Raw genomic sequence first — 23,031 nt, forward strand, 5'->3', positions numbered from 1 at the left:
TCTAGGAGTGGACAAGTAATTTGGAGTGATTGGAGGAGGGGTCTAAAGAGGAGGGGAGTGGCCAGAAGCATTCATTCCTACATTTCTGGAACTGAGTTATAAAGGAATATTGCAAAGACATTAAAAAAGAGAAATTTGCTTTGGTTTTTGGACTGGAAAATATATATATATATTTATATATATATTTATATATAAATATATATATATATATATATATTTTTTCTTTGTAACAAGTGATAGACCTGGAGTCAGGGGCATATCAAATCCCACCTCTGGCACATAATATGTGTGACATTAGGCCCCAGTTTCCTCATCTTTAAATTAATGCATTGGACTGGGTGGCTTCTGAGGTGTCATCTAATTCTAGAGCTATAATCTAAAACAAAATCTCACTGTGGTACAATAGCAATAAAAAAAGAAAAAGAAACCTAAGGATATAAATATGTATTTCCTTCATTTCTCTAATTAGTTGTTTCCATTTGTTTAATTCTACCAGTGCTTACATCCATGCACCTATTGTCTTCGTGAGAACAAAGATCATAGTGATATATTGCATTTGGTTCTTGCTCAACTGTACCAGGTGCTGACCCTTTTATCAAATGATGACCAAGTTTGGAAAAACATATATTGCTGAGCCTCTCAAAACCTTTATTCTTTACCTGGCAAGACTACTAAGCAGTTAATGCACATATTTTCCATTCCTTGCCTAGAGCACTGTGCTTTGTGTAACTGAGTTGGCAATTAAAAATATCAACCTATCTTCAGAAACAGTTTAGAAACAATTGCTCTGAAAATCAAACAAACCCAAAGAATCTTACTCTGACTTTTGAAATAATAACTTCATGACTTGTTTATTTACATATTAAAGGCACTGTGTTGATTTGTAAACCTTTATATCACTGTCTAATTAATCGTGGATTTTTTATTTTTTAGATCAAAATGGAACATAGAGACTACTCATGGCATGGTGTAAGCTGGGCTGAAAACAAGAGATACCTAACGCTTGAGAGTATTTCATAGTGCGGATATCCAGGAACAGAGTTGCAGTTTTAAAAGAAATATATTTAAATTGAGAATTCTGAATTTGGGGGAGTTGCCCATCTCGATGTCTCACTACATGAATTTAAACCTGTTTAAACCTGGGCTTTGAACAATTCAGAGAGAAAGTGGTGGCTATTCAGGTGCTTTACTAAGTGAGATCAGGCAAAACCCAAAATCTCTTTTGGTAATCAAATAATCCAGACTGGTTATCTACACTGATCAAATAAATCAGATCAATATTGCCTCTTCCCTACCTTTTTTGCTGTGAAGGCAAAGCATTGGGAAACCACTGACAGCATAATTAAAATTATGATTATAGAGACAGAAGTAAAACACAGACTAGATTTTCCATGTCATCTTATTTAGTATCATCTTAACATTTGCATTATGATGTTAGTTTTATTTCATTTGTTTGTTTGTTTTCCCTGTTGGCAAATTCTGCGAGCTATGAAAAAAGAACTTTTCATTAGCAGCACTAGTTTATCTTGCAGTTGAAGGAAACAAAAATTTATTTGCCTAACCCCTATTAGCATTAATTATCCCATACATCAGTAAAAATGAACAGATATTTTAGGACATTCTCATGTAGTAGATGATCTAAAGTAAAATTATGAGTGAGGAACCTAGTGGAAGACAAACCTTTAAGAGGTTATAGCAACATATAGCTAGAAATAGATGTTTCCCCTCAGCAAGCTTTCCTGTTTAAATCATTTCAGTGTATAAATATTTAACAACTGACAGAACTTAATTGATGTTTATATTTACATGACAGTCAATTTATATTCTACAAAAGCTGAATTCCCCGTGCCCAATAATGCTTTATATTCCTTGATGGCAGCATACAGCAAATGGCACAATTGTATTTTCAAGAAAACCATAATAAAAAACCATTCACTACACCAAATATGTCATTACATTTTTTTTCCTGTTCAGTTGCCAGATGTATTGCATTATATTATCAAATTGATAGATCTAGTGTTATTTCTACATTTACCATTTTACAACAACAAATAGAAAACATATAAGGAAGCTTTGGTAACAAATCTTGCTTAATATGTATGTGAAGTAGACAGTTCGTCTAAGCGAAAAATATAACTGATGACAGATTTCATTTCAGTCTGCTAGTGCTTATTAAGATGTCTACCAACAAAAAAGCCATATCTGGGTACATCTCTTTCTGCAAACAAAGGAAAGTTTTAATTGCTTTAATCAGCATTTGCTTTGTCTTTGTGGTGACACAGAAAAACAATTCAGGTCTAATCAGGAGATGTTTCAAAGGAAAATTCTTTTGCATAGATATGAAGTGAACCTAAAAACATGTTTTCTATTATTGCTGTATAAAGTTTAACAATGCAGTCCTGTTCTCACATCTATTTGAATTATTTCTCACCCATTAACAAAATAACAGTGCATTTTTGCTATATCTTTCTCAGTAATCTTTCTTCCAGAGATGACAGTGTTTGCCACAGGTATGAGAAAAAAAGGTGAGCAGTCAAAATGGCTTCAACATTTTAAGATATGCAGTATCTTAAAAAAAAAAAAAAGCTTTGGAGAAGCATTAAACAAATCCTTGTTTCTGGTGGTATCTTGTTACAAAATTAATCTCATGCTAAATTAATATCTGTAGCCTTGAGACTTTGACTGTGAAAATGTTAAGGACTTTATACTCCTTAAATGTGAAAAATTAAAGGAAAGCTGTTTATAAAATGCACAATTTACTGTAACTTGCATTAGGGCAAAAGAGCTTGTGAATTATATTGAAATTTTCAGTTGAATTCTCTGTAAACACTGTAGTAATCTCATTCAGGAAAAAAAATGTTCTCGGGGAAGTAAAAAATGATAAAATTCAGTAGATGCCCTACCTATTGAAAAAGTCACAACAAACAACTAAATATTGCAATTTCACCACTCTTCATCAACTTATCCTTCACAAAATTCCCACTCCAGTACATAAAATGGAGGTGACCCTGGGTTCTGTGTCAAAAGGGGCACAAGCACTGGCAGGTTCTGTGAAGCTTGGAAGGTTTTGAGTATGAACCCAGCCAGAGAGATGTGTCTGTATTCAGATCATTAACCTAGCTCAGTACAGAGAGACTTCAGCAAAGTTGGCCACACTGGATGATGAATATTTTGGTCATGGTGACCTAGCAAAAAAAGATGAAAATCCAAAACTATCCCCAGGCCTGTGAGCCTGCCTTTCACAGTGATGGTAGATAAGTACTAGAACTTAATATGGCCTTTTGAAAAGTAAGTCATGATACTCAGTGGCATCAATGCAAAGGTGGGAATGAGAGAGGATACGAAAACGATGTAGCAAAATGTAGTTTTGGGTCAAAGAATGAAAGCAGTGGAAGGATACTAGACTATGCAGAAGCTTTACGTCTTCCTTTCTCCCTACCTCCCTTCTTCCTTTTCTTCCTTCCTTTTTTTTCCTTTCTCCCTCTTTCCATTCTTTCTTTCTCTTCCTCTCTTTCTTTTATTTCTCTTCCCTTTCTTTCTCTTCTTTTCCTTTCTGTTTACGGTAATTTATATAACATGTTCTGTAAATGTTCCATACCTTAAACAACTAGGTGGCTTATTAGATAAAATCCTGAACTTGGAATTAGAAAGTTGTGGTTCAATTGTTTGAGTTGTGTCTGATTCTCATTTGGACTTTTCTTGGCAAAGATACTGAAGCGGTTTGCCATTTCCTTCCTCCATTTTACAGATGAGGAAACTGAGGCAAACAGTTAAGTAACTTGCCCAGGGTCACATAGCTTGTAAATGTCTGAGGTCAGATTTGAACTCAGGAAAATGAGTCTTCCTGACTCCAGGCCCAGCACACTGTCCAGGTTGCCACCTAAAGACCTGAGTTCAAATCCTGACTTAGATATGTACTGTCTCTCTGACTCTAGACAAGTCACTTAACTTCCTCAGCCTCATTTTATTCAACTGTAAAATGGAGATAATAATAATAATGCCTACATCCTCAGATTGTTGAAAAGATCAAATTAGAGAATATATGTAAAGTGTTTTGGAAGACTTAAAGCTATCTATAAATGCTAACTATTATTTCAGTGTCTACGAAATCATGGACCAATCAGGAGATTCTTCCCCTGAGTAGCAAGTTACTTCTCTAGGCCTGTTTTCTCTGGTGTAAAATGAAGGCATTGCAGTACATACTAACAAAAACTCCTTAATGCTTGATACTTTTCTGCTTTTAAAATTTAATGTGAATCAACTTTTTTCCTTACAAGAGAAAAATGAGCGAAACTATAGAAAATGAGATTTAGAATCAGAGAACCTGGGTTACATTGTAGGCTATTATTTACCACCTGTACGAGCTTAGACAAATCACTTAAAAATATCTCTGGACATCAGTTTCCAGGTCTATAAAATGAGGATATTGAATTAGTACCTTCCAGCCCTAAATCTATTAACTTAAGAGTTTTCAATAGAGCTATGTCAAATGCTTAAATCATTTGCTTAACTATGTCCTCAAAGCCATTTCTATAGAAGGGGATAAGAGCTAACAGTAGCTAGGAAATGGTCAGAGATGGAATTATACTTCTTGAACCAAGTTAAGGAACATGACAAGGTTTCCTCAGTGAAAATCACTGTTTTTCAAAAGAGATTTATTTAATCATCCACACTGAAAAAGCAAAGTGTATGAGCAACACGTATTTCCCATGCTCTTTGAAATAAACTAATCCAACAGTAGGAATATCTTCTTAGGTAAATGGTACAGTTGGACAATGAACTGATCCTAGAATCAAATAGAGGGAAGAGATCAGGGTGATCACAATTACAAATTATATTGTCCTTTCAATGATTGCCAGGGGCTTGTTACCTGCAAAGCACATCTTTTTTAATGTCAATATTCTGATGTGATAGGTCCACCTTGTCTTAGAAGAAGGTAAATTTCAGGTGACTCAAAGAACAATGGAAAGAAGCTTGGTGGCCATAGGTAAGTTCTAGCAAATTACAAAGAATGACTTGTACATGAGAATTCATGATGTCATTAAGGGATTAAATTGATCAGTGAGTGAAAGTGAGGGATGGTTAATGGATAGCCTAGAGTCAAAGGCCCAATGCTTGAACTTCAACTCTGTTACTTAACTACCTGTGTGATCCTGGACAAGTCATTTAACATTTTAGTTACCTAAACAACTCACTAAGCTTATAAATTACAGAGAAAGTACCTATCTCCACTGATAAAGGAAGTTCCTTATTGGGAGCTCTCTATACCAATTAAATAGATCATAGATTCTGTACCACCACTCCTTCTCCCCCCAAAAAAGACTTGTGGAAATAAATACTGAAATATATGACATACAAGGGGATCTTGTGTTGATGAGAGTACATATAAAGTGAGCAGTTAAAGTTATATAAAATATTGTTTTCAAGTATATGTATTGGGAGATTTATGTTTTTAACTGAAAAAGCAAAAGAATGCAGAGAATAAAATCATATGTCCTGCTGTGAGTGAGTTAGGGATTGTGTCTTGAAAAGGTTACCTTTGAAAGAAGAGAGGAAAAAGCCATCATAGTAGTGGGTACTATTGGGAGGTTTGAGTTGTGGCAGGACTAAAACCGAATTGACTTCTGCACTGTCTGGCATCAATATGATGTGCTCCTGGGATCAGGGGGCCACCAAGTTTACTAAAGAGGGAAGGAAACAGAAGAAAAAAAAGGAAGAGGAGGGAAGGAAGAAGAAGGAAGGAAGAGAACAAAAACAGAGAGAAGAAGGGAGAGATGGAGGAAAAGAAAGAAAGATATAAGGAAAGAAAGAGAAAGAAAGAGATGAGATGGGGGAGAGGAAGAGAGGGAAGGAAGGAACAGAGAAAGAAAGGAGAGGGGAGGAGAGAGGGAAAGAGAGAGAGAAAGAAAGAGTAAGAGTATGAAGAGGAGAAGAAGTCTGAAGGGAAGTGGAAGAAGAAGAGGAAGAGGAGGAGGAGGAGGAAAGAAGAAGAATGTAACAATTATCATTATAACTAGTACATAGAAAGTGGGTCCCTAACTCCTGCTCCCTTAAGCACTAAAGTTACCTAATTAGAATTCTATCTTCTGTTCTCCTTTAAAAGTTTTGTGGGGGTTTTTTTTTGCCAGATTTACTTCAACAAATGTTTATTAAATGACTACCATGTGCAATATACCATACTAGGTTCTGGGGATACAAAGATGAAAAAAAATACAGTGTTGCTATACTCAAGAAGCTAACAATAAGTTGGAGGAATAATAATATATTTATAATTACAGAGTAATAAAATAGTAGTAGCACTTTGGGCTCATTGTCTTACTACTACTTTTACCAGCAAATTGGTTCCCAAGAAGCCAGCTAGTATCTCCTGTCCTCAAAATTCTAGGGGTAACACTGAAGGGCCAGGAGTTTCTAATACTGTTTGTCGCAAGCTGACACCTAGTGTGCTCCACAACGCCAAATATTACAAGAGGATATTTACTGAGAAGATATAGCAAGCCATGGACCAAAGTACAAAAAAACTTCCCCCCAAAAATCTGGAATACTCAGAATCTGGGGATAATGAATTCAAAGATAAGCCTTTCTGACTCCGAAACCAATAGAAAACTCTTTGTCATACAACACCAGCCCCTCACTCACTCACAGCCAGAAGTAGGCCCAATAAGCAACACACATTGGCTCAAAATAAGAAGCAACTATTGTACAAACTCCAAATTACACACCAGAGAAAGTACACTCATACATGATCTAATACTGAGCCCTCATTGACCAATCTTCCCATTACAAAATATGATTATATGAATACACTAGTAGCAAGATAGCTTGAGTTTAAGCCTTATCTTTGACAAACTTTGTCTGTGTGATCCAAGGCAGGTCACATAAGCTCTCAGTGCCACAAGCAACTCTCTAAAACTACAAGTTGTAGAGCACTTACTCATCTTTATAGTTAAAGGGAAATTTTTCACCAGGGAACGCTGATGAAATCACAAGGACAGACCAAAAACAACCCTCACTCTCCCCCCACAAAAAAGTGTATCAGAGAAGTTAAAGAGGGAAGCATGAAAGATTTGAGGGTAGGGGGTTCATATGGAGGAAGTGGCACCTAAACTGGGTTTAAAAGTAGGAGAAATAATATTCAACATGAAAGATATCAGGACATCTTTCCAGAGCATGGAGAATGGCATACACAAATGTGGAAAGTCTTCCTTCCCTTCACTGAAGTAAAACAATGTGATACAGTGGAAAGAGCTCAGGATTTGGAATTAGAGGGACTGGGTTTGCATCCTGACCCTGATACTTAATCTTGAACAACACACTCTTCTCCACTCTAGGATTCAGTTCTCTCAGTTTCCTGTGATCTTTCACTCTCTTCCCTTCCATAGATCCAACCTAATAAGAAGGAAGAGTGAGTAATATTTACTTTGGCTAAACATACAACTTTCATGATTCCATTCTCACCCATTACTATACACTTATCTCTTTTTTGTAAGATTGGGAAATTTTTCATTCATGAGTTCTACTTTATACTTATCAGTATTTGAGTTTTGTTCCTTTCATCCTTTCTGTCTATCCATGTTAGTATTTCCTAGGTAGACAGCCCCTTGAGAGTAAGGCCTATTTCCTTCTAGCTAGATCTCAACCCACTTTGATCTCTATATTCCAACCCCATGCATTTACACTGGCTGTTCTCCATGCCTTGAATTCTCTCACTCCTCATCTCTGGCTCCTGGTTTTCTGGGCTTCCTTCAAGTCTCAGATAAAATCTCACTCTCTGTAAGAAGCCTTTCCCAATACCTATAATTTGAGTTTTTTCATTTTGAAATTACTTCCTATTCACCCTGTGTATATCTAATTTTTATATAATTACATATACACATATTATTTTGATAGTTACATCTCTTCATTAGAAGACAGGGACTATTTTTGCCCTTTTATTTATTTATTCTTTTTTTGTGTCTTCAGTGCTTAGCACAGTGCCTGACACATTATACTCACTTACTAAGTATTTGTTGACTTGACTTGTTGACTCATCCACCGGACTTTACTGCATTTAAGTTGTTTCTATTTGTTTTGATTGATTGGAGAGTCAAGCCTGGAGAAGACCTGAACTTAATGGATAGTAAATGGATTTATTTCTTCAACTGACAATTTCTGGAACTCTGCCTGAAGAGTAGTAGCCATCCCACATAGGAGGGAAAACACGTGGACTGTATCAATGTGTACTGACAACAGATCACGAACAAGTGAGGCCTTCCAGGGCCGTTCAACATCCTTAAGTGTTTTTGCCACCTTCATGAAAGTAACATATGGTAATACTTTATTTTGACCCTTCTTAATTCTGGCCTAGACTATAACTTTGGCTTTCTTTAAATTAAAAACAAACAAACAAAAAAACCCAACAGACTTCAACTCCCTTAACATATTTACTTATATTTAAGAGGCCCAACTACAACAATGTACCACTTAGAGGATTTTTTGCTTTATGGGTTGATGTTTGTATGTTTCGTTTTTTTTTTCTCCTCTCTAGGAAGTATTTTGGAGAAGCAGTTCTGTACTAAATTCCCAGTGTTTCTCTTCGCTGTGCATTGTCATGAGACCATATGGCCCTAAATGATTTAGTTTTTCATGAAAAATGGCTTTAAATCAAAAATGAAATCTGCTGAAAACATTTGCATATTTGATGAAAAATAAAGGCAATAAAATGTTTAGTATGTCTGTGAGCATGGTATTGGGATTTCATAAGCAATCCTAACATAGTGATAGAAAAGCCACTTTCATTTCAAATGGGCTCAGCTTATCAGGATTATGGCTTAAACTCGACTACCTCAAACAGTAAGACAGGAAGTATGTGGAGTACTTTAACCTAGTTGAATAAGAAATTGTCTTGCTTGTTTTTCAAAATGCAGTAAGACCAGAAAATTAAATGTTTTCTCAAATTTTCTTTTTTTCATCGTTACAAACTTGACAAATATCAACAAATACTAACATTTCCTTAAAGAACAGAAAAGGAACATTGTATATGACACTACTACATATAATCTATTACATGTAGCTTTTTAAAAGTGTACATACATATCAACACATGCATATTTATGTGTGTATATCTATGTATACACATATTATATACACATATACATGGATATCTATTTACATGTAGATGTGTATATATTACATATGTATGCACATATAGATATGCATATATGGATATATAATTTTACTCAGTAGTTCCTACACTGACTACTTAATGTTCTTCTAAACTTCCTTCTGTTTTCTGTGTAGTTTTTTGATGGTCTTTCTTTTTCTTCTTTTTTTCTATCGCTGTCACTTCCCCAGCCTCCCATAACTGTTTCCCATCCCCTCAAAAATAGCAGCCCTCCCTTGTAAAAACTAAGTGTCATCAAGCAAAATAAATCTGCATATTATTTGTGTCTGAAAATGTTGGTCGCATTCTCTCTCTCTCGCCCCTCACCTCTCTGCCAAGAGGCAAAGTGATTTTGATGTGAATTTAAAGCCAGATGCTAAATGCTATTGTACTCTTAGGTTTGGCTTCTCAATGTCATAAGTGAGAAGCATTTTGAAAAATTAGAAGCATAGCACAAATACCAGGCACAAGCCATCCTCCTGGTGGTGGTGGAAATGGTCCCCAACATGTATGTATAACTACACTTTCAATAACCTTTTGAGGTAGATGACACAAGTATTAACACTATCTCCATTTTAGAGAGGGTAAGGGTAAAACTAGAAGCATTTCAGAGAGGGTAAAACTTGAAGCTCAACAAGTTATGACTTTTTCATGGTAACATGGCTACTATCAAAATTGCAATTTGTATCTAAGTCTTTCTGAAGTTTTAATAGTTACTTTATGCTAATATAGCATTTTCCACACCACAGATATATATGATGGGTAGTGTGAGTATTATATTCCCATTTTATAAATGAGGTAATGTAGTCATGAGAGGTGAAGTGATTTACTTGCCCAGAGTCTTAGGGATAGGGGCTGGACCCATAAATTCATTAATATAAAAAACTCCCAAATGAGAGCACTTCCTCTATTAATGCAAGTCAATTTTATAGTCTTAGAAAGTTTTCCTGGAGTACTGAGAGGTTAAGTAAATTGTCCAGGGTCATTTGGCCAAAATATATGTCAGAAGTATGATTTGAATTCAAAACTTCCTGACTTTGACATCTCCCTATCTATTGCCCTATGTTGTCTCTATACCTTAATGTGCGTGTGTGTGTGTGTGTGTGTGTGTGTGAAGACTTGGAGTGCTAGCCCTGGATGAAGCCACTGTGGATGTAGTAGTAAAAACTGTTCAAATGAGAACTTTGAAAGCCAAAATGGAGAAGAGTTCTATTCAAATAATCCGAAGTCACGCAGCTAACAAAAGTCAAGGCCAGGGTTCAAACCTGTTTCAGTCGGCATCAGGTCTATACCTCTCTCTCTTCCTTAATACTCTCTCCTCTCTTTTTGGGACTACTCTCAGACAGTTTTCCTCCTGCCTTTCTGACCACTTCTTCTCTGTCTCCTTGTCTGGATCCTCCTCCAGAACCCTCCCTCTATGCATAGGTGTCTCTCAAGGCCCTCTTCTCTTCTCCCTCTATACTACTTCACTTGGTGATTTCACCAGCTTCTACCCCCATCCCTGCCTATGTCCATTGATTTAATTGCCATCTTTATACTGATGATTCCCAAATCAACCTTTCCTTTTGCAATCTCTCTTCTGACCACCAATCTTGCATCTTCAAATGCCTTTTGGACATCTCAAACTGGATGTCCAGTAGGTATATTAAACTCAGTATGTCTAAAACTGAACTCATTATCTTTGCCCCTAAATCCCTTCCCCATCCTATCTATATTCTCTATTACTATAGAGGGAAACACCTTCCAGGTTCTCTGGCTTGTAACCTAGGAGTCATGCTGGATTCCTCACTATCTCTTCCCCCATTATATTCAAGCTGTTGCCAAAGCCTGTAGATTTCACTTTTCTGATATCTCTCAAATACTCCCTCTTCTCTCCTCTGACACTGCCACCACTGTCTTGTGGGCCCTCATCACCTCATACCTAGATTACTGCAATAGCCTGATAATGAGTCTGCCTGCCTCAAGTCTCTCCCCATCCAATCCATTCTCTATCCAGCCACTAAAGTGATTTTCCTAAAACACAGGTCTGATGATGTCACATCCCTTCCCTCTACTTAATAAACTATATTGGCTTCCTATTGCCTCCAGGAACAATATGAAATGTTCTCTTTAGAATTCAAAGCCCTTCATAACCTAGCTGCCTTCTAAATTTCCATTTTTCTTGCACCTTACTCCCCAGCACATACTTTTTGATCCAATGATACTGACCTGCTGGCTGTTCCACAAATAAGCCGCTACATTTCTCTACTGAGGCCCTTTCTCTGTCTTACATGCTTGCAATGCTCTCCCTTTCTCCAACTATTGACCTCTCTGGCTTCCTTTAAGTCCTAACTAAAATCCTTCCCTAACCCCCTCTTAATTCCAGTATTTTCTACTGACAGGCCTCAAACCCATTGGTGAGTTAGGGGGATGTCTACTTCAAATATGTAAAGACTTCCCTATGGGTGAACGAGAACAATTTGTTCCAATGGCCATGAAGGCACTGAAACACATGCTGTGGAATTTTTAGAGTAAGAGTGGGGAACCTGCAGCCTTCTAGGTCCTTGGATGAGGCTATTTGACTGAGTCCAAGTTTTACAGAACAAATCCTTTTATTTAGGGGATTTGTTCTGTGAAGTTGGATTCAGTCAAAGGTCCTCACTTGAGGACCTGGAGGGCCACATGTGGCCTCTAGGCTGCAGGTTCCCCACCCCTGACTTAGGACTTGTTCAGATATCAAAGATGCCAAGGTCATCTATGCCCCAGGCCCATGGCTATTCATCCTGACTTTTGTCTTGCCACTGGACTTCAATGATTCTGGAAGAGAGAGTGAGGCCAGCGACTTCATGTAACTATGCCTTACTTAAATCTAATTCACACACAAATCAAGACATCATTGGTCTTTTTCAAAAACAAAGGATGAATAATAGTGACAACCTTAATCCCATATGTAGCTTGCTTTATATAAATCTGTTGGCATGTTGTCTTCCCCATTAGATCATAAGCTCCTTGAGAACAGAAACTGTCCTTTGCTTCTTTTTTGGATCTTTAGTGTCTGGCACATAATATGCACTTAATAAATGTCTACTGAACTGAATTGGACCCCACTACCTTTCATACAGTAATGTGGGTAGTTATTAATACTGGCAACTACAATGGTTTAACATAACTAATCAATATATTATGTTGATATAGTAGATAGGGCATTGTATTTGGAATCAGGAAGACTTTATTTCAGATCCTGCTCAGACACTCACCCTTCCCATGACCCTGTGCAAGTCACTTACATGTTTCCTGACTTAGTTTCCTCATTAGCAAAATATGCCTAATAGCAACTACCTCACAGAGTTGTTGTGGGGAACAAATGAGACAACACATGTGAAATACTTTGCAAACCTTAAAGAACTATATAAATTATTAATAATTACATCATTATTATAATTATTCTGTTATATAATTACTATTACTACTAAGCTGAGGTATAACTAGAAAGTTTTTCACCTAGGGCAAGTGGCACAAAACGTATCCTCAAACACTATAAGCAGTTTCTATGGAGGATGGGAGAGTGGAAACAAGGCAGGCTGGAGGAGAACTTATTTGGAGTGTAAAACAACCAACACATTATCTGGTAGCTTCCTATTTTAACTGTTCATTTTTCCTAACTAGATGCTAGGTATAGTTGTTATAGTTATCTAATTCCTCTTTCCTTTTTCTTCTATTTTTTTGAAAACGTTAGCAGAAATATTTCTCAGCAGCAATTCCAATGCAACGCCTTCTGAAAAACCTCAGGTAAAACTTGCATAGGGGATTTCCTAGGCTTCAGACTTAATAGAACATAGAATGTTACAGATGGGATAGGACATTGGACTGTCACAATAATATAAAAATAACTCACATTTATGTAGCACTTTGAAGTTTATAAAGCACTTTCCAAAGAAAAAGATTGGGTTGGTAATGCCCATGCTATATCCCCATTTTACTAATTAGGAACCTGGGGCTCAGAGAGGCTCGGTAATTTGCTCATGCCCCTTGAACTAGTGTCAAAGTCAACTCTTAAAACTGAGTTTTCTTGCTCTAAATAGAGAACTATTTCTATGACACCAATTAGGATACATTTCACTGTAAAGTAGAAACATTTCCATCCTTGCATGGTAGGTTGAGAAATATAGACTTACAACTGTTCTTCATTTTCTCTTTAAAAATATACCATTATTTTGCCCATGATCTCATTTCCACACCTCCTTTACTTTGTTCCAGTCTTTTGTGGGCTGTTGTTATGCAACAGCCGGGGTTATTACATTAACAATGGTCTTTGTCCCAAGGTGTCAAGGAAGTTCATTTGACCCTCCAAAAATGTTTTTAATAATTATCCCATAGTTGGAATTTACTGTCCCAAGGACTCCCTACTGGAAAGCAGTAAAAAGCTAATTCCAGACACAAACATTGGCCAAGTGGCCTGATCCCCTGCAAGGAAGAGGCTCCTTCTTCCTCCTATTTGAAAAGTTTTCTTGTTCATTTGGAAGATGATTTTTTGCCCTCTCAATAATGAATCAATGAATAAAAAAGTATGAATTTTCTTTTTTGTTTGTTTTTGGTGAGGCAATCAGGGTTAAGTGATTTGTCCAGGGTCACACAGCTATTAAGTGTCTAGTGTCTGAGGCTGGATTTGAACTCAGGTCCTCCTGACTCCAAGTCTGGAGCTATATCTACTGTGCCACCTAGTTGTCCCTAAGAGTATGAATTTTCCACTGCCTTGCATGAGTCATTGTAAATACAAGAGATTATTATTATTGCATAATTAGTGAGTATCTGAAGATATGAATAATGATCTTGAGACTCCATATTCATCCCTCTTTCCACCATACCATGCTTCCTCTCTACCACAAGAGCATCAATTATCACTAGTGAGCCTTGATACCATATTTCTGTCATTAAAGCATAGAACTATTAAGTCATGCCAATACATTTTAGGCTGATAATTTTAATTTGAAGTTGGCAATGCTATTTGCTTATGATTGGAAATAATAGTAATTGACATTAATATGATACTTCACATACTTCATATCTCATTTAAGCCTGACAGCAAATCTCAGAGGCAGGTATTCTAGGTATTATTGTCTCCATTTTATAGATGAAGAAAATGAGGCCTAGAGGGATTAAGTGATTTGCCTATGGTCACAAAGCAAGTGTTAGAATGGAATTCAATCCAAGAGGATTCCTGACTCCAGGTCTAACACTATTTCCACTGTATCTCCAACTTCTTAAGTTACTCAGATACAGTTAGGTCACTAAGCAGCTTTGTTGGTATTTCCAAGCATTTATGAGGGCCGTTATCAAAAGAACTCAATTAATTTAGTAACCTCACGTTTCCTTTGATATCTTGCACACAAAGATGATTTCTATCTGGGAGTTTGGGATGTACTAATCTTTATAATAATTATTCTTCAAAGATACCCTTTGTCAGCCATTGAACAACCTGAATAGTGTTCTTATCACCAACACAGGCTGACAGGTCATTCTTTGACATTTTCACACAATTTTGAAAATCAGCCTGAACTGGCAGGTGTAAAATTCCTGGATTTGCACTTGACAGAATAATTCAGTTCGGTCTAGCTCATAATAGAGAAGGAAGGGCATGCTATAATGCTGCAGTAGCAGCTGCTATGTAAAGTTGCATTGAATAACCCCTAAAGATATGAATACTTATATTTCAATTCTTTCATCAAACCAATGTATGTGGAATAATCAGAACTCCCCCAGATCATTGTTTAAATGTCCCAATTCGAGATTATGGGCCTATAATGTAGACTGATGCTCCCATCTTTCCACTGTTCCAAGTGTTTCTGACTCCATGTTTAGCAGGCATTTTCAAATAAGTTGTCTTTACAGTGACCTTATGTCAACCTACTCTTACGAGAAAAACAAAATCCAGCTCATTTCTTTAAATAATTACTTGGATTGAATATCCTCCTCCTCTTTCAAGGACACAAAGTAGTTGTATTTCACCATGAGTTGGCTACAAATACAGCAGGTAGTACTGGAACTTAAGAGTAGCCCAACTGAATGGGCCATTATTTAGGCATTGAGCAAATATTCATTTTGGCAAGAAATAAATTAGTGAATATGGGCGTAGGTGGGATCTGCAGTTTAAATCAGCTTCCCTAATGAAATGTTTCATAAAAACATTTTTTTCAAAGGAGTGTTTTCTGTCATATTGAAATGAAGTTTCTGGGCAAAACATGTGCTAACTATCATGGAGATAGCCAAAGTGGTTTTGATAACATACTGTTATGTAATACCTATCTGCCAAAATGATTCCTCCTCCTTCTTTCCCCTTGCCCCCAATCAGTCAGTTATGGCTCAGTTAATCATCAAGGCAGAGGCTCAAAAAGGAAGGAGGAAGGCAGTGAAAGACATTGTCCAATGTAAAATTTCTCCCCAGTCAGTTCCAAGGGGCAGCAAAGTTAGGATAGACCACCTGGAAATCAGCTGAAACTCACTATTCCTCTACTTGGCAACCAGTATATTCTTCCCTTGTTAATACAGACTTTTGTGAATAAGATTCTGGATCTCTTCAACTACATTGTAACTTCTTGAGAGTAGGGCTTATTTCTTCTATTTTTCTTGTGTTCTTCTCCCTGGATACCTCTTTCCTCCTCTTCTTCCTCATCACCCCTACTCCACTAGTACATGGTGTCTAACCCATTGATATGCACACAACAGGTGGTTAGTAAATATCTGATGTTTCTCAATTAAAAGAAAAAAAGTCACTTGCTTCCCAAGGACAAAGCACTAAAGTACATTTAGTTCATGGGTAGAGTTCCCCCGCAAGATTGAAGGTGCACTTGGAAACTCCATCAAAAGACCAGCAAAGGAAGGATGGCGAGAGAAGAGAGAATGAGAGGTAATTGGCAGGGGTTGACTGCTGATCAGGTTTCCTGTCCATCTGCGGCAGAGAATAGCAATTAATTATTATACTTCCTTAATTCAGTCCTCTGCTCTTTCTGTTAGAGATAAACCTTTACATTTAGTGTTTTTGGAATTGGACCCTGAAAGCTTTCTTTACATTTTGGCCAGTGCACCACAAAGAAAGGAGTCAGCCCATTTAATTGCGTAGAGCTTGGTGAACGATTGTAGTGGAGGTAACAGTCTGGATCCCTATATTGCCAGCTAGAGGCCGTGGAGTAATGGAAAGAAAATCTGATCTGGAGTCAGGAGAATTCAAGTTCTGCTACTTATTATAATCTGGATGCTAAGCAAGACACTTAAACTCTCTGTTCTAGGAGAGGGGAACCTGTGGCCTCCAGGCCACATGTGGCCCTGTCGGTCCTCAAGAATGGCTCTTTGACTGAATTCAAGCTTCACAGAACAAATCCCCTTAATAAAAGGATTTGTTTGCAAAACTTGGACTCAGTCAAAGAGCTGCACTTGAGAACCTAGAGGGCCATATGTGGCCTGGAGGCCACAGGTTCTCCATTACTGCTCTAGGCCATAGTTTCCTGCTTTGTAAAATAAGTCAGTTGTACTAGATGACCTCTAAGAACCCTTCCAACTCTAGCTCCCGTACTGACAGTTGATAGATTCCATATCCTACTCCATGCAAGCCTTCTCTTTTCTTTTTCCTTTTTTTCTTAATTTATTTTGAATTATCAGCAATCACTTCCATAAGCATTTGAGTTTTAAATTTTTCTCCCTCTCCCTCCCCACCTTCCTCCCCATAACAGCGCGCAATCTGATATAGGTTATACATATGTATTCCTATTAAACGTATTTTCACATTAGTGATGTTGTAGGTAAGAATTAGAACCAATAGGAGGAACCACCAGAAAGAGGAAACAAAACACAACAGAAGAAAAAAAATAGCAAATAGTATGCTTCGATTTGCATTCAAACTCCATAGTTCTTTCTTTGGATGTGGATAGCGTTTTCCAACATGAGACCTTTGGAGATGTCTTAGATCCTTGCATTGCTGAGAAGGGTTAATTCTATCAATATTGGTCACCTCACAACATGGCTGTTACTGTGTACAGTGTTCTCCTGGTTCAGCTCACTTCACTCAGCATCAGACCATACAAGTCTGTCCAGGTTTTTCTAAAGTCAGTCTATTCATCATTTCTTATAGCACAATAATATTCCATTACATTCATATACCACAACTTGTTCAGCCATTCCCCAATTGATGGGCATCTTCTCAATTTCCAATTCTTTCATGCAAGCCTTTTCAAAGAGCAACTAGAAAACACCTCCCTCCTAGCTCACCTTACCAGATCCCCTTTACATTTTGTCTTTCTTATCTATTAGAACACAAGCTTCATGATATCAGGAACTATCTTGATAACTGGCTGGCACAATAGATAGAAACAAGAAGGTGGTGCAGTGGATAGAGCGCTAGACTTGAGGTCAGGAAAATCATCTTCTTGAGTTCAAATCTGGCCTCAGACACTTACTCAGGGCAAATCACTTAGCTCTGTTTATCTCAGTTTCCTCATCTGTAAAATGAGCTGGAGAAAGGAAATGGCAAACTACTTCAGTATTTTTGCCAAGAAAACCCTAAATGAGGTCACAAAGTGTTAGACACAACTGAAAAATGACTAAACAACAACAGTAGATAGGGTGCTGGAAGTAGATAGAGTTAGGAAGACCTGAGTTCAAATTTGGCCTCGTATACTTGCCAGCTGTGTGACACTGCACAAGTCACTTAATCTCTGTCTACCTCAATTTCTTCATCTATAAAATGGGGTAATAATAGCACTTAATTCCCAAGGTAGTTATGAGGATCAAATAAGATAGCATTTTGCAACCTTAAAGTTCAATATAAATGCTAGCCGTCACTATTACCTTTTATTGTTAAATAAACACAGTGTTGTTAAATTAACACAGTGGCAGGCATATAATAAAAGCTCAACAAATGTTCTATCTATGTCATATAATTTTTGATCTGACAAGCAGAGTGGAAGACAAAGGGTTCAATGGCCAAAATACCAGGAAAATACTGGTATAAGCCAGTGGGAAAAGATAAACTGTTAAAATCCCAAGAGAGAACACAAGTGGAGGCTAAGTTTGAACAGAATCTGCTGAGGTGAGATACACTGAGGCAAAGGGCGAGCAGAATAAGAAAGATTTAAGGGGAAAGGCAGAACAAAGGAAGACTGAACCAATATCTGGGAGACTCTAGAACTGGGTTACTGTTGAGACAAGTTGAGTAATAAATTAGATGTTACACTCAATATGGTAACTATACCAAACCTGAGATAGCCCTAACGAGGTTGTTACATAGAGGAAAAGGACTAGATAAGCAGCAACAAGAAGACATAATAAAATGTCACCTAGATGAACAGTTATGAAAAGAGGTAAGCCCATTAGAGAATGAAAATAATGCTTCAGAAAGCTAGAACAACTTTGTACCCTAAGGCAATGATCATAAAACTAGATATGCAATCTTTGAGAAATAGGAAGGAAGGAATTACAAAATTAAGAGAGGGCTAATGCTAGATTAGATTGTGCTATTGGGCTTTGCTAGGATTTTAGTGGGATTTTGGAACACTTTGGGTTTGGGGGATCTTGAGAGAGGGTTTTGAGCTTTAAGGGTACTCTTAGTTGAGGTATGCCTTTTCTTTTTTATTTTTTTTCAATGAACAATTTATTTCCCTTCTACACCACTGGAAGGAGGAGGATCCTTATTATAAATATTCATAGTCATGCAAAAAATAAATTCCTTCATTTGCCACCTTCAATAAATGTATGTCTCGATCTGTACTTAGTACATCACCTCTCTGTCAGGAGGTGGGTAGGGTACTTCACCGTCAAACCTCTGGCATCATGTTCGTTCATTGAGTTAATCAGTTTCTAAGTTTTCAAAGTTGTTCATCTTTACCGCATTGTTGTTATTGTATAAATTACTCTTCTGGTTCTGTTCACTTCATTATGCATCAGTGCTAACATATTAGTCTTTCCAGGATTCTCTGGAATTGACTTTCTTTTATCATTCCTTATAGAACAATAATGCTTTATGTTCATATGCAATAATTTGTTCAATCATTCCCCAATTTATGGGTAGTTCTTTAATTTCCAGTTCTTTGCTACTACAAAAAGAACTATAATAAATACTGTTTGTGTGTATGTTGTCCTCTTTCCTTGATTTCTTTAGGATCTAGGTTTGGTAGTGGTATTCCTGAGTCAAAGGATATGTATTAAGTTTTGGGGCGTAGTCCCAGATTTTTTCCCAGAGTGCTTGGACTCACTCCATCAATCATGCATTAAGGGCCCTGTTTTCCTGAAATCTAAGGAGTACCATTTCCAGAGGAGTCATCATTTCCACAGAGGAATACAGAGAAGATCTTGAAAGGAGTTGGATGTTTAAGAATCATAGTATCATAGATTTTAAGAGTAGGAAGGGACCTTGGAGGTCATCTAGCATCTTCATTTAATAGATGAGCAAATTTAGGAGCAGAGGGGTTAAGTGACTTGTCCAAGGACACATAGGAAATCATTGGCAGAATCAGGATTATAATTCAGGTCCTTTGATTCCAAATTCATCACTCTTTTGACAGATAGAGCTAAAAGGAACTCTGTTCACCAAGATAGGAAAGGAAGCTCCCACCCACAGAAAAGGAAACAGGGTTTTAAGGCTAACACTTTTGCCTAGGAATTGTCTGTATCCATAATATCACCAGTGTGGGGAATTCCTGATATGTAGTCTTTCTTCACTGAGGCAGGCAGGTGACTCACCTATAACTTAAGAGAGTAGATGCCTGAGGCTACATAGGAGTTAGGTAACATGCCAATGGTCACAGAACCTTAGTGTGTTGGAGGCAGGTCTTCATGACTCCAAGAGTAACATTCAAACCATTTTCTCACATTGCCTTTAATGTTTAGAAATACAGATTATATATATTTGGCTGGAACCTCTTTCACCATATATCTCAGGGACCTGAGCACAACAGACAGGGTGCAGAAGGGTCAGAAAGCCCCACAATGAGGTATTTTTATGAAACCTGCAGAGCCGAATTGAATCACTCCCATGAGCTTCTTTTCAGAGCCCCAGGGATCACTTGTAGTATGACTCACATATATATAGCAGTTGAAGGTTTTCAAGGTTCTTTCCTCACTACAAACAGTTTATTTATTTATTCTATTAAAAAAAAAACTGGGACAATTAACTCTTTTGTCTCATGTAGCTTTCATTTATGATTTCTTGATATATAACTTGAAATGTAACCAGGCTTTGATAAAGCCCATTGGAATTCAAATGTAACTACTTGATTATGCCTTTAAACCAAAACCATTCTGGCTCTGCCTGATTAGCCAGTAATATGATCCAGACTTACTTGCTCATTGTTTGGGTTTTGATGGGCTCAGAGTGAGTGTAAATATGAATTGTTTCTGTTTTGGCCAGAAACTCTGAGGTCTTCCCTTCCCAGACTGATTAGTTTGGGAAGTCAAGCTAGGTCATCTTTTACCTCAATTCCTACCTAGCCTTTAATCACCAAATAGGTATTGCCTCAGACAAACTGAGACCTGAGAAAGACCTTAGCTTAGAAAGGCCAAGGTGACCCACTGCATCCAGGGGCATCGCCAGGTAGTACAAGTATTCCCCTCCAGGATCCTTTGTCTTTTCATGGCAGGTGGACTTGTGTAGCTCAATGAGACTATGAGCTATGCCGTGCACAGTTACTCAAGACAGACTGGTCACAGTGGAGAATTCTGACAAAAGGTGACCCACTAGAGAAGGAAATAGCAAACCATTCCAATATCTTTGCCAAGAAAACCACATGGATAGTGTTAACAAACTTTGGCACATAGTAAAGGACAGAAAGGCCTGGCTTGCTATGGGTCCATAGGGTCACAAAGAGTCAGACATGACTGAACAACAAGAATTCAAGTATTATTAATGCCATTTTCCAAATGGGGCTCAGAGAAGCTGAGGAACTTGACCACAGTCACACAGCTATCACACGTTAAAGCTGAGATTTGAGCTAAGGAATCCTTACTCCAATTCTAGACTCTTGTAACTATACTACATCACAATAATGTTGCATTGTTGTGTTTAGCTAGGTTTCCTGATCTGTACTGCTTACTATGATTACATCATCAGAATCTAAATTAAGGATACATTCCCTGGAAGACAAGCGTGCACTTAGCTTTCTGTTTAAGTGAGAGAGATAGTTACTTCCCCTTCACATATTCCTCTCGAAATATTCAAATGATATACTTAGTGGATTTCAACCCCTCTGTGCCTGCTTCGTCTTGGGTATCTCTTGTCCACGCCCTCCAGAATTTCAATGCAGCATACTGGGAGCCTTCCTCAGGTTCTTCCACCATATTAAATGGCAATGAAGTATTCAGTATATTCATTGGTTATTCCTTGTTCTTGCAATGTGACTAGCCAATTTCCCTTTTCAATCATACATTTCCCTGATGACATCTTGTACCCAACTTCTTCTAAATTTCTTATTTGGTATGTTTTGCAACATTCCCTGACCCCATCATATACTTTTCTATGGCACTCACACAAATTTTTATTCCTTTGAAGACTGTAGTGTTCTATAACAAGAAATGATACAATATACTAGTAGAATATTGATATTAAAAAGATGAGATTGTTTCAGGGAAAAATTTCAGTTCATTAAAGGAGATTTGTAATTTTCTTTTTTTTTTAATTAAGTTTTATTTTTCAAAAATCACTTCCATATGCTTTTGAGTTTTAACTTTTTCTCCCCCTCCCTTTTCACCTCCCTCCCCAAGATAGCATGCAATCTGAGATCTGTAATTTTCCTAAGACAATATAGCCTGTTCTCCCTCTGCTGCACTCAGAAATTTACATCTCGGACAATACAAATGGCCAATGAATTGGGCCCAGAGTTAAAGAGGAGGGAGAAAACAAGGTGGTTGCATTTGGGAAACTGGAAAGCTCTTCTCTCTCTTATGATATCATCCAAGCAGCTCTGCAGTCTTCTAGGGCTTGATTCAACCAGTACAATGTCATCCACAAACAGGAGCATCTGGAAGGCCTCACCATCTATAGGAAAACTTTTCTCAACCTGTTTTCTGCATGGAAGACCATGATAACGGTGACCATCTTTGAAGAACATATGCTTCCCTTCCAATTTCATCTGATGAAGTCCTTGGATAACTTTGGTTAGTAGAATCTCTTGGCAAGCTTTCTTTAAACTGGTTTTATTCACCACTATTTTTCTTTGTTTTGTGTGTTGATGCATTTAATTGATTTCAGTCATGCCCAACTTTTTGTGACCCCATTTGGGGTTTTCTCAGCAAAGATACTGGAGTGGTTTGCCATTTCTTTCTCCAGCTCATTTTGCAAGATAGTCCTGACCCCTTACAGAGCTGATAGTAAAATGAAGGTAAGGGCAACACATAAAAAGGAAATCAAAGAGGGGTGGGGAAGGGCAGAAGTAGAGTAGTATGGTTCAGGAAACTGAGGTAAACAGGGTTTAGTGACTTGCCCAGGGTCACACAGCTAGTAAGTGTCTGAGGCCACATTTGAACTCAGGTCCACTGGACTTGAGGGCTAGCAGTCTATCCACTATGCCACCTAGTTGCCCCAATGCATTGATATTGCTAATAATCTTCAAACATCCTTCTCCATAGAATTTTACAAACAAGTTTATATTCTAAATTAGTCTTGCATTTGGTTACCATATCCCTCTGTTTGCTAACTAAGAGACTTTTTAGGCTTTTTTGGTTACCTTGTTATGGAAATCAATTTATATCAGTTAAACTTCTATGCATTTTAACAAATCAAGAATTACATCCCACTCCAATATCCTCCATAATTATACTCCTACTAATAACCAATCAACTAAAAATAATCAGCTTTTTTGCTGTTGTTGTTAAGAATTGGTGGAATATGTAGCCCTATATTTGACACTATGGGGGAATCTAGGAATACA

This window comes from Phascolarctos cinereus, unplaced genomic scaffold, assembly GCF_003287225.1.
Source record: "Phascolarctos cinereus isolate Bilbo 61053 unplaced genomic scaffold, phaCin_HiC Scaffold_7;HRSCAF=346, whole genome shotgun sequence".
Lineage (NCBI taxonomy): Eukaryota > Metazoa > Chordata > Mammalia > Diprotodontia > Phascolarctidae > Phascolarctos > Phascolarctos cinereus.